Source organism: Erpetoichthys calabaricus, chromosome 18 (assembly GCF_900747795.2).
Source record: "Erpetoichthys calabaricus chromosome 18, fErpCal1.3, whole genome shotgun sequence".
In the NCBI taxonomy this organism is placed as follows: Eukaryota; Metazoa; Chordata; class Cladistia; order Polypteriformes; family Polypteridae; genus Erpetoichthys; species Erpetoichthys calabaricus.
In genome coordinates, this window is record NC_041411.2 from 2917510 (window position 1) to 2930427 (window position 12918).

The following is a 12918-nucleotide window of genomic DNA, read 5'->3' on the forward strand; positions in this document are numbered from 1 at the left end:
ACTTTCAGATAAGACCTCTGACAGCGACATATTCCCACGGGTTGCTGGGGACGTGTCCAATGCTTTCATTCCCACCCCACGGGCCTAGCCATCTTGTCACTCTGTCTGCTTGGCTTTCACTTGCTTATGGTTTCAAGCGATCAAGCTATTGTTTTTCTTTTTTTTTCCCCATCTTTTAAAATTTGATGCCTTTTCTTTGCAGTTCTAAATACGGTCCTCACTTGGTGGTGCTCTGAATTAGCCAGCACGCTTCTGTGAACCACTGTTATCTATGAGACCCCCATCCTGAGTAATTATTATTATGTGCCAGAGAGATAATCAGAAAGCACTGTAAAGAAGATAGGGAAGCGGAGAAGAAAAAAAAATCCTCCAGTGCTATTTCTTCTTTTGCAGCCCCTTATCTGACCTTCGGCAGAACCAGAGCTCATTGTCAGGCAAATCTCGTGTGCTGTAAATAAAAAAAAAAAAAAAAAGAGGTGGGGGGCTGGGGGGGTAGTCGTGTGTGTGCGTGTGAGAGTGTGTGCAGGTAACAGCATGGCGAGGAGTGAGAAGGAGCAAACAGAGAAAAAATATTAAAGGGAGATGCAAAACAATTTTAAGAAGAAATAATGCAGTCTGCTAAGAGTAGCACACAGGGCGACAGCATGCTGCCAGAGGGGCTAGAAGGTGTGAGGAGGGATAAGACGCCGTTTTAAAACTCTAAAACGGCCATGACAGAAGGACCATCAGACTAGGTAGGGATAAAGAAGAAAAGAGAGACAAGGAACAAAAAAAAAAAAACAGAAGTGAGGTGTCGCAGACGATGACGAGGGAGAAGAGCCAACTCAGCAAGCCGGACTTCGGATGATTATGAGAGCAGCCAAGGCAATGGGAGGGAAAGTGAAATCTGGAAAATAAACAATCAAATAACCACGATTTCTTAACAAGGGATTAAAAAACAAAAGTGAATACAGCAGCCAAAATAAGCCCTGCCTCAAGGCTCCGTAAGTCATATTGACAGCCCTGGCAGCCAAAGTGTACACCACTCCAGGTCACAGAAAGGGTCAATGACAGGCTTTGAGCGGGCAACCCCCTGCGTTAACAATCAATTTCAATTCCATTTCTTTTCATATATCACATGTACCTGAGTATGGCTTGGGAGTGCTGGCACGAGTTCACAACAGTAATTTATTAACACTAAATAACAAACCATACAACAGTTACGCTCATGAATAGGCATACAGAGCCAATACAGGGTCAACATGGTGTTCAGGATCTGCGCAGTTTGAGATATTCCGCATAAGTCTGTTCTTGTCACTGCCACACTTTACCTTGTTTTCAAACATCGCTCTTTCAATTCTCCAAAACAGAGCGTGTAGCACATCTTCATGAAGTCTCACCAATGGTTAAAGTGGTATTCCTCAACTTGTGGGTTGCTGGACATCTCGCTAAGTTGATTCTTCAACTGAGAAAATTAAATCAGCCATTAATTTAATGTTCGGGGGGTGCCGATTACAGATTTCAGTCCTGCACCCAGTTAAAGGAACATTTAACTCCTATATGCTGAGGAACTGAGACAACTGACGCAAGTCCAGTTACAAGCAAGTCCTGTTATACACAATGGGAGGTCTGAAAATCGAGAGTCCACCTTATGAGAAGGGTTTAGCAGTCGTAGTGAACTTGGCACCATCAACTGCCAGGCAGTGTTCAGAAGCCATTAAGAAGGCAAACAGAATGTCAGATTATATAGCGCCTTGATGTGTGCAGTACAAGTCCCAGGAGGTTCTGCTCAGGCTTTATAACACACTGGTGAGGCCTCATCTGGAGTACCGAGTGCAGTTTTAGTGTCCAGGCTACAAAAAAGCTCAAAATGGCACAAGAAAAGGTCCAGAAAAGAGCAACTGGACTGATTCAGGGCTACAGGGGTTGAGCTATGAGGAAAAATTAAAAGAGCTGAGCCTATACAGTGATGAAGAGGAGACCTGATTGAAGTGTTTAAAATTATGAAAGGAATTACTCCAGTGGATCGAGACGGTGACTTTAAAATGAGTTCAGCAAGAGCACAGGGACACAGTTGGAAACTTGTTGAGGGGACATTTCACTCAAACATTAGGAAGTTTTTCTTTACACAGAGAATCACAGACAATTGGAATAAGAGACCAAGAGGTGTGGTAGACAATAGGACTTTAGGGACTTTCAAACTCAACTTTATGTTAATTTTAGAAGAATTAAGTGGATAGGACTGGCAAGCTTTGTTGGGCTGAATGGGCTGGTCTTCTCTAGATTGTACTAATGTTGTAGTGTACACTGCAATACACCACATCACACATTTCAATAAGAAAGCCAAGGAACATGGACAAGTTGTTCAAATGCCTCACTGCATCACCTACTTCAAGCTCTTACAATTCCATGTGAACAAAAGTGTGAAGCCTTCATCCATAAAGACATTTGGAAACAAAGCATGCTATTTACACGAGTAAATCAATCGACCTTTTTTTTTTTTTGAAAGTGCATACAATCCAGATATTGTGAGGTATAGATTTAATTTTACCATGAAGCATGGAGAGCAATGGCGTTATCTGTGGTGTGGTCCTCATAAACGCAAGCATGAAGCCTTCAACTATAAAGGCATTTGGAAACAAAGCACCTGAATCATTTGACATTATAAAATGGAAAAAAAAAATCCTGAGGCTTCACAAAAAAAACAAAAATCATTCTAGCGTGTTTGTGCAAAAAGCCAGCGGGCACTTGGGGTATCAATGCATCACACATCCAATTGTCACATATAAGAAAGCAGAACAGCTCGTCTTGCCTTGTGCAATACACGTACAATGAGCGATATGTGTCAAGCCTTACAGGATAGGCTACCCAGCTTTAAAATGATGACTTAAACATAGAGGAGGAGAAACGTAATATGAGCAGGGAATCAAACCGGAAAAGCAGGCCTATCTTTCAAATATCATATCTACTTGCGTTTAAGTTCTCCCACGGATAAGTCAGGGCTTGATTTTACCGTATAATTTCTGTCATTTTATAATGTCGGTCGTATAGGTCGTATGTGGAAAACTCACGCTATTGGTCCAAGAGATTATGATATGCTGATACCCACCTGACAGAGTAAGCACAGAGCACACAGCCTTTTTTTTTCCCTATGTATTGTGCCTACGTGACCACACGCCAATACCCGAACTATTCTGAAGCGATGTTTGCACTTACTTGTGTTTTTTGTATCTCACACCCTCATAAACCTTTACCGTAAGAGCGTCCCTTATCTACAATGGAGCATTCAATTAGAAGAAAATATGAAGCTGGTTTTAAATTAAAAGTCGTTGACGTAGCGGAAAAAATTGGTAACTGCGCTGCTGCAACAAAATTCGACATGTCTGAGAAACTGAGATTAGAGGAGGCAAGAAGATGTTAAAAAAAAACGTGTCGTATTTTTGAACGGGCGTATAAGTCGGGGTCTGATTTTATGATCGAGTTTTTGGGTTTTAAGACCCGACTTATACACGAGTATATATGATATGTCAAAACATGAATCAGCAGATTGTAGTGAAGAAAAATCAAAGCAAAAGTCAAGAAACACAGAGTCAGAATAGCAACAGCAATGCATGCTCAGATGTTTATAATTTGAGCATCCACAAACTCGGATAATGCCGTGTCTGATGCAAAGCTTTTTATATTTTTATGCAGATTATGTTACTAATGGTATTTCCAGAAACGAGCACCGTAACAACCAATAAGGCATTGTAATGATGGCAGCTCAACATGGCAGTGCCCATAAAAAAAAAAAGTGTCATAAACTGCACAATATTTTTCTTAACTGAAAACAATAATAATAAATAAGCACACAGATTCCTAACAATACATTAATGTTCAGTATAGTTAGAAACATACATCTACAGAATAATCAAATATTGTATCTTACTTTTTGTTTACTTTGTGACCTAGCAGCAAATGCAGTGTGATCACATTTTATGCATTTTAAAGCAGAATCAGCTGCTCCAACTATTTATCTCACACACAACAAATCGCTGCTTACTGATAATCACTGTAATTATTTGTGGACACCTGCATTTGTTTACAGCTCAGTAAAGCCACAAGTAGCTGACGAGTGAGTGTACTGCCACCGTGCCGCACAAGCACATTGAGCTCCCAGCCCCAGGTCTACTGCAAACAACTTGGACTTTTCTTGACTTGTGAACTGCAAAGAAATGGATTTTAATCAATATGTGAAATGGGAATGAAATGCACATAAAAAGAAATGGAATTGTTCAGTGTTGGGGCAGCTAGGGGTTCCTGAGGGCATTGTAAGAAAATGAATTAAAATGTTACCGGTTGAAAAGGTATACAGCGGAAAATATATAATTACTCAAGGAAAATGGCAAGAGCCCTGCCTCTGCAGGGACATCTCTACCTACTTAAGTTTTTTAAGCTAGGAAAACATTATTGATCAGTGAGTGGCATCTTACATGGCCAAGTTAATGAAGTGGCATTCACCAAAGGCAGATATTTTCATATTAACCTCGTCTTTGATGTGTTTGATCCGATAGTCCGTTTGTAGTGCTTACTACAATAGTGAGAATAATGTAAATACTAAGGTGGAAAATTTGAATACTAAGGTGAGAGCTGCTGCTGACCTAGTCGCACCTGAAAAGACAGTTAAAAAATCTTCTAGCACTGTTACACCATGGAAGACCCAAAGAGTGTCTGATCTAAAGTGAACATGCCGGAGAGTTGTGCGTTAATGGAGAAAAACTAAACTGATTATCCACTATGAGATATTGAAGGTTAAAATAACAGAATACAACACATAGTCCATCTTGAGAGGCCATCTTCTTATTTCTCTAGAAGTATAAATAACAATGCTAATAATCCCAGAGTCTTATTCTCTACAATTAGATCGTCTGCTAAACCCTGGTCTCTCAATAGAATGCCTCCAAAATACTTCCAGTGAAACTTGTGAGGCTTTTGCTGTATTTTTTTAATCAAAAAATTAATATTAGAAATAATATAGTACATCTCCCCAATGCTGATCCTCTTAAACCCCAGTACTCCATTATAAACAAATTAAATTCTTTCACCAGGATAGATTTACCTGATTTATATAAAATGATTTTTCAACTGAGACTCTCTACCTGCGTCCTTGACCCAATACCAACATGTTTTTTCAAAGAAGTATCTGGCGTGCCAATTGATAATATTCTTGACATAGTAAACTCGTCATTAGATACGGGAGTCTTCCCAAACTGTCTTAAGACTGCTGTAGTTAAACCCCTGCTGAAGAAAAATAATCTTGACTCCTCTGCTTTTGAAAATTTTAGACCAATTTCTAACCTGCCTTTCTTAAGTAAAATTCTAGAGATGGCAGTCATTATGCAGCTAAATGATCACCTCAATAAACCTGTTATTCTTGATAAGTTTCAGTCGGGTTTCAGAACAAATCACAGCACAGAAACTGCACTCGTTAAAGTAGTAAATGACTTGCGGGTAAATGCAGACAGAGGCCGTCTATCCTTAGCTGTTCTCATCCTCTTAGATCGGAGTGCCGCATTTGATACCACTGATCACAATATTCTTAGAAATCACCTTGGTCAATGGGTGGGCCTCTCTGGCAGGGTCTTAAATTGGTTTGAATCCTACCTGGCAGGGAGAAAATTCTTTGTTAGTTGTAGTAATTCTACTTCTATGACACCTGATACTCTATATGGTGTTCCACAAGGCTCTATCCGGGGTCCGCTGCTCTTTTCGATTTACATGCTTCCATTAGGTCAGATTATCTCAGGGCATAACATGAGCTACCACAGCTATGCCGATGACACACAGCTGTATTTATCAATAGCACCTGATGACCCCAACACTCTTGATTCACTGACACAACGTCTCACTTGTGTTTCCGAATGGATGAGTAGTAATTTTCTCAAACTAAATAAAGAGAAAACAGAAATTTTAGTGATTGGCAATAATGGATATAATGAGGTTATTAGAAATAAACTTGATGCATTAGGATTAAAAGTCAAGATGGAGGTAAAGAATTTAGGGGTAATTATTGACTCAGACCTGAATTTTAAATCACATATTAATCAGATTACTAGGACAGCATTTTTTACTAGGACAGCATTTATAACAAAAGTTAGACCTCTTATTACATTGCAAGATGCTGAAAAATGAGTTCACGCTTTTGTTTTCAATCAATTAGATTACTGTAACGCACTCCTCTCAGGACCACAAAAAAAAAAAAGACATCAATCGATTGCAACAAGTGCAGAATGGAGCTGATAGAATCTTAAACTCAGAAACGAAAATCCGAGCACATCAGCCCAGTTTTGATGTCACTACACTAGTTACCTGTGTCATTCAGAATTGACTTTCAAATACTGCTTATGGTTTAATTACAAACCCTTAAATTATCTGCTCCATCTTATATTTCGGAATGTCTGACACCTTATACTCCAAATCGTAACCTTAGATCTTGAAATGAGTGTCTACTTAAAATTCCAAGACCTAAACTTAAAAGAAGTGGCGAGGCGGCCTTCTGCTGTTATGCACCTAAAATCTGGAATAGTTTACCAATAGGAATTCGCCAGGCTGATACAGTGGCGCACTTTAAAACACTGCTGAAAACACATGACTTTAACATGGCTTTCTCAGAGCTTCATCTTAGTTAAATCCTGATGCTCTGTATATTCAATTAATTATCATTATTATTCATGGTGGCTCCAAAATCCGTACTAACCCCTACTTTCTCTTCTGTTCTTTTTCCGGGTTTCTGGAGTGGTGACCTGCACCACCACCACCTGATCAAAGCACCGTGATGTCCTTACATTGATGGATTAAAAGGCCAGAAGTCCACATGACCGTCATCATCAAATTCTTCCATGAGAACCCTGAATACAATAAGGACTGATTGATGTCATTTATGTTAGGTAGAATGCCTAGAGGGGGCTGGGTGGTCTCATGGCCTGGACCCCCTGCAGATTTTGTGTTTTTCTCCAGCTGTTTGGAGGTTTTTTTTGTTTTTTCTGTCCTCCCTGGCAATTGGACCTTACTTTTATTCTATGTTAATTAGCGTTCCCTAATTTTAATTATTAATTTTGTCTTTTTTCTCTTTCTTCATCATGTAAAGCACTTTGAGCTATATTGTTTGTACGAAAATGTGCTCTAGAAATAAATGTTGTTGTTGTTGTTGTAGTTCAGCAATTATTTGACACAGAGAAGGAAGGATTAACCTCTCGGACAAACTCCTGTCCATCTGTACGACGTATACAGTTGCCAGCTTTATCTTGAGCTCTGCTAGACATTCATCGCTTAATTTGGAGGTTGGTCAGCAGCATTATGAAAACATCGATCTGAATGATAGGACCAAGTAGAACATTACCATTCACGTCTGGTAGGTTTCAACTGGGGTTTACTCCCTTCCTTAAATTTATTTCCTTTTTTTCTGTTGGTTCCGAGTTATTATTTGACATGTAAGTTGTCTGAGTATGCCCCTTGCATTTTGTGATTGTCAGTATTCTGAAACCATCCTCAGCCTTTACACTGAGCAGCGCCTTATTCGTTGTTGAGGAGTGCATCCCTGAGAGTACTGCTTTGTATTTATTCTTTGCCTTGACTTCTCGTAATTATATTGTATTTGTTTGCATTGTGTATTTTAGATTTTTAATCACAATTTTGTTTCCGGCCGTAGCCATTTTACATCACGGTAGCTGTTTCATGCCTTTGATTGCTACAGACAGCAGTGATGGAGGCCATTGGACTTATATCATTGGTGCGACTGAACCGTAATTATCCAAGTTTGATGGTTTCTGAAAGATAACTTTGCATGTTTCCTTTAATTCCTTTTTACTGACTTATTTCTTCTGTTTTCAATTTCAGTTGGTATTGATGCCCTCTCTCCCCCTCTCTCTCTAAGTTCTCTGGTTATGATCTCTTGCCTGCTTCTACGACGCCCCTCATGGTCGTTCTATTCAACCTGGTTACATCCCAGCACCAGCTTAACATCCTAGCTTCTGTACTTTTGCTTCTCTTTTTATGTATTTTAGATTAGATCAGATAAACCTTAATCCCTAACTGTATAGGAAAGGACTGACACACCAGAAGTAACTCAGATTCTGTTCCCCTGACAACTGACATCATTTCTGGTACAACCGCTACAAGTCCAACCACTTCCCACCCGTGGGATAATTAACCAACGGTGCACCCAAAAGCCAGTATTTCCTTATGGACCTGCTTTAGCTCTTACCTAAAGTAAAATTAATCGTCATACCTTCCTGTGAGGATTACTGTCTGATACACTTTACAATATACTACTAAAGTACATATTGGTTTCGACAACAGAAGTACAGTGTGACCTCGAATTGTCACCTCATGTGGATCACCACAATAACCTCCCCCCCATCAGGACATTAAAGACAGAGCATAACAGACCCCCCAACTCTTTTCATTGTCCTCTCTTGTCTTTACAACAGGCAAACTGTAATCTAACCTCCTTTTAACATATAAAGCCTTAAATTGCCGAGGTCCGGCTTACTTGTCTGAACTTATCAGGAATTGCAAACATGAACATACATTAAGATCTCAAGGTGCTGGTCTGATTAGGATTCTAAGGATTAATAAAATAACAGTGGGAGGTCGAGCTTTTAGTTACAGGGCCCCCCTAAACTGTGGAATGGTCTGCCTCCTACTATAAGAGATGCCCCTTCAGTCTCAGCTTTCAAAACCTGGCTGAAGACCCTCTACTTTAGCATACCCTGACTAGAGCTGCTGATTAACTGTACAGACTGCAGACCCCCGTGACCCTGTAGTTAGGATATAGCAGGTTGGATAATGGATGGATGGATGGACTGCATCTCTGTTAGTCATTAGCACTAAAACATAAGTAACATGACAGTTATAATTTGTTACTAATTCTCATCCATTCTGTTTCTCTTCTCGGTACTCAAATGTGGCACTTGGTGCCACTGCCCATGTGCCAAGTTGTTTTGTCTGCCTAGGGTAAAGTCATCTCTGATGGAGGATCACAGGAATCGTCGGGTGGAGAGGTCCTTTCATCGGATTGGCTGGCCCAGTGCTATCACATCTGTGGAATGGCCAATTGGAGGAGGCAGCTTGATGGTCTCCAGGACTCTCAACAAATCCAAATCCTATTATGTGATATCATCTACTGTTAAATTATGCTCTGTACTTGTAATATTTCTATTTTACTATTATACTGTATTGAGGATTTGTTCTGTTCTGTGTATTGTATTGTATTGACCCCCTTCTTTTTGACACCCACTGCACACCCAACCTACCTGGAAAGGGGTCTCTTTTTGAATTGCCTTTCCCAAGGTTTCTTCCTTTTTTTTTTACCCTACTAGGTCTTTTTTGGGAGTTTTTCCTTGTCTTTTTAGACAGTCAAGGCTGGTGGGCTGTCAAAAGGCCCACTGCGGCACGTCTTGTGTGATTTTGGGCTATACAAAAATAAAATTGTATTGTAATGTATTAGACCACTACTAGTTTACCAAGTTTCCCTAGAGGTCTTCAACAGAAAACACTTGCTGTCCTAAGTAGCTATATATGCATGCATACTCATTTGCTTGCCTTTACTCCAGGCAGCTGAAGTGACTTAGACTTTGGCTGGGACAGAACTGACGGCCTTGTGGTTTACAGCCTACAGCCTTTCATGCATTCCATGCTTCTATTATTCCAAGGTCTTAGCCGGCGTGTATTGACAGATCACATCTCACTACAGATGGATTTCCTTCTATCCTGTCCACAGTCAAGGCAGAATTATGGTTACACAGGCAAGGCCACGTCACTAACTGGTAAGCACAGGGTTTGTCATGGACGAGAACTAGACATCAAGTCAGGTATCTTGGAGCTGTGCAGTTTATTTTACAGAATCCAGGCAATTAGATAGGACAACCAAGCTCAAGCCTAAGCAACGTAATTCATTATAATGAGCTTTAGAGCCCAAGAAAGAAAAGAACTTGACCAGGAAATGAAGGATAAACAAAGAACACGTCTTCTGAGCAAGCAGAGGTCAAAAACAAAAGGAACACAAAAGCTGGTGGCGGATTCAAAATCAACCATCACAAATCTTAGTCAAAAGCCCCTAAATTAGGAACAGCAGCTCGTTTATATAAATAGGCTGCTCCGGCAAACAGCCAATCATGTTGCTGCAAGAATACAGACATAGCTGAGAAGTTAAACTGTTGTTCAACCAAACTGTGGAGCTAGGGATTAGTCCACACTACCACTGTTTTCATTTCAAAAAAGACTTCTGTCTCTACTAATGTTTTCAGATTGTTTCATTCTAAGTTTGTCATCCACAATGAAATGGTAAAAATATGTAACTCTTTCCTAAGATGGGACTTTTGACCAACAAATGAAGGGGCGAGAGCTGGATCTTCAAGTCAAAAGCTCCATGCCAGGCTGTAACCGCATTTCTCCTGCAGTCACTACACTGATTTTTATGGAAACATAAGGGGACCAGGGTTTGCATTCTGGGTCCTCCCTGAGTGGACTTCACATGTTCTCTGCCGTGGGTTTCCTCTAACAGTCCAAAGACCTGCAAGTTAGGTGGACTAAATTGGCCCCGGTGTGTGTGTTTGCCCTGTGTTGGACTGGCTCCCTTTCCAGGGATCACTCCTGCCTTGTACCATATGCTAGCTGTGATGGACTCCCACAACCCTGTTCAGGACTAAGCGAGTTAGGCAACAACCGACTTGCTTAATGATATTTTAGACATAAATGCTTTTGTTTTGCCAGTTGTGAGCATACGACTGGATGACTTGAGATGGTGGATTATGTGAAATGAGCAATACATGACTTTGTTCATTTTTATATTCTTTGCTCCACAGAGGCCCATTCTATCAAAAACTTTGTTATCTCCATTCCCCATAAAAACTGGAGATTTTTGTAATACCTTTTTAAAAACATTTATTAGGTAAGTGTATCTGAACATAAACAAATCTGTTGCATTCCTTGGTTAATCTTAAAGGTCAAGGAACAACTGCAAAAAATTAAAACTACAACTGCCCTCCTGGGTGGCACAGTGGTAGTAGCATTGCTGCCACGCAGTAAAGAAACTAGGGTTTGTGCCTCCCTGTATGGAGCCTGCATGTTCTCCCCATGTGTGTGTGTGTGTAGGTCTCCTCTGACAGTCCAGAGACATGCAGGTCAGGTGACCTGGCGATCCTGAATTGGTCCTAGTGTGTGGTTGGGGTGTATGTGTGTGTGGATAAGCGTGTGAGTTTGCCCTACAATGGACTGGCACCTTGTCCAGGGTGCATTCCTGCCTTGTGCCCTATGATAGTTGGGATAGGCCCTAGTAGACCCCATGACCTGGTTCAGGACCAAGCAAGTTAGAAAATAACTGACTGACTCACTCCGATCATGACAGCCCATGGTGGCAAGTCCTTGTTGGGCAGATAGATAGATAGATAGATACATAGATAGATAGATAGATAGATAGATAGATAGATAGATAGATAGATAGATAGATAGATAGATAGATAGATACATAGATACATACATACATACATACATACATACATACATACATACATACATACATAATTAATCCCAAGGGGAAATTCACATACTCCAGCAGCAGCATACTGGTACAAAAAACAATATTAAATTAAAGAGTAATAAAATTGTAGGTAAAAACACACAATAACTTTGTATAATGTTAACGTTTACCCCCCAGGTGGAATTGAAGAGTCGCATAGTTTGGGGGAGGAACGATCTCCTCAGTCTGTCAGTGGAGCAGGACGGTGACAGCAGTCTGTCGCTGAAGCTGCTCCTCTGTCTGGAGATGACACTGTTTAGTGGATGCTGTGGATTCTCGATAATTGATAGAAGCCTGCTGAGCGCCCGTCGCTCTGCCAGAGATGTCAAACTGTCCAGCTCCATGCCTACAACAGAGCCTGCCTTCCTCACCAGTTGATATGAAGCAGTTTATAAAAATTGACAGTTTGGAATCAGTTTAGTTAGTCTGTGTTTTACAATCCAGAGTAAGAAAAACATTCATTATACAATATTCTCAAAATGAATGGTGACAGGAAAAAAATGTAACGCTGTGGTGGTATAAATGGCTGCAGAGATGGATCTTCACCAGTGCTTTGGCCTCAGCTGATCCTGCACTTCTAAATGAGAAGATCTTTCGAACCTCGATACGGTGCCGAACAGTGAATGGTAGATGAGGAGTCCTCGAGTCTGGTGTCCATCACCTGCACATTGTCCCCTGTGTGTGACAGTAGAGGGGGTAGTGGTCGCTTCTCCTCGTGTGTATTTGTTGTAATCCAAAGAAGTCTAAGGGATGGCTACCTATGATGAACTGTCTGCTGGCTGAAGCCAAGCATAGCTAATATGCAGTTTAAGGCCGGGATGCTGGAAAATTCAAAAACTACTTGTGTACTTCTCTCTTCTTTGTGATATATTTTATATATTATAATATTATATATTATTTTATATATATAAGGCTTGAAGGGCTTGGCAGTTTAAACCAGGAAGCTCTTTCGTGATGCGTGATACTACTTCACTTGAACATCAGAATGAACCTATAAATTTCAATTAGCTGCCATGGCGTGGAATTGGTGCTCGTCTTTTTTTTTTTTTTCTTTTTCCAAAGAGGCAGTTTCTTTTAATTATCTCTCATTCAGATGGAACAACGGTTCGTCCTTCTGTATGATTTAGACAACCAATTCTTGAAATTAATTGCTCATCTGCCCTTCATTTGAAGTAGCTGGGCGGTGCCAAAAAAAAAGAAGGAGATTGAAAGAAAAAAGGAGAAGTGGAAGAAGAAAAATGAAAAAAGAAAAGAAAAAAGGTTTATAGAAGACATGCTCTGTGGTCATGGTAATGTGGCTTATTTCTTTGCTGGGGGCACATTTGTAAGGTTGAAGGTACTAAAGGATGCCAAATGCCAAGGGTTAAAATCTACACCATTGT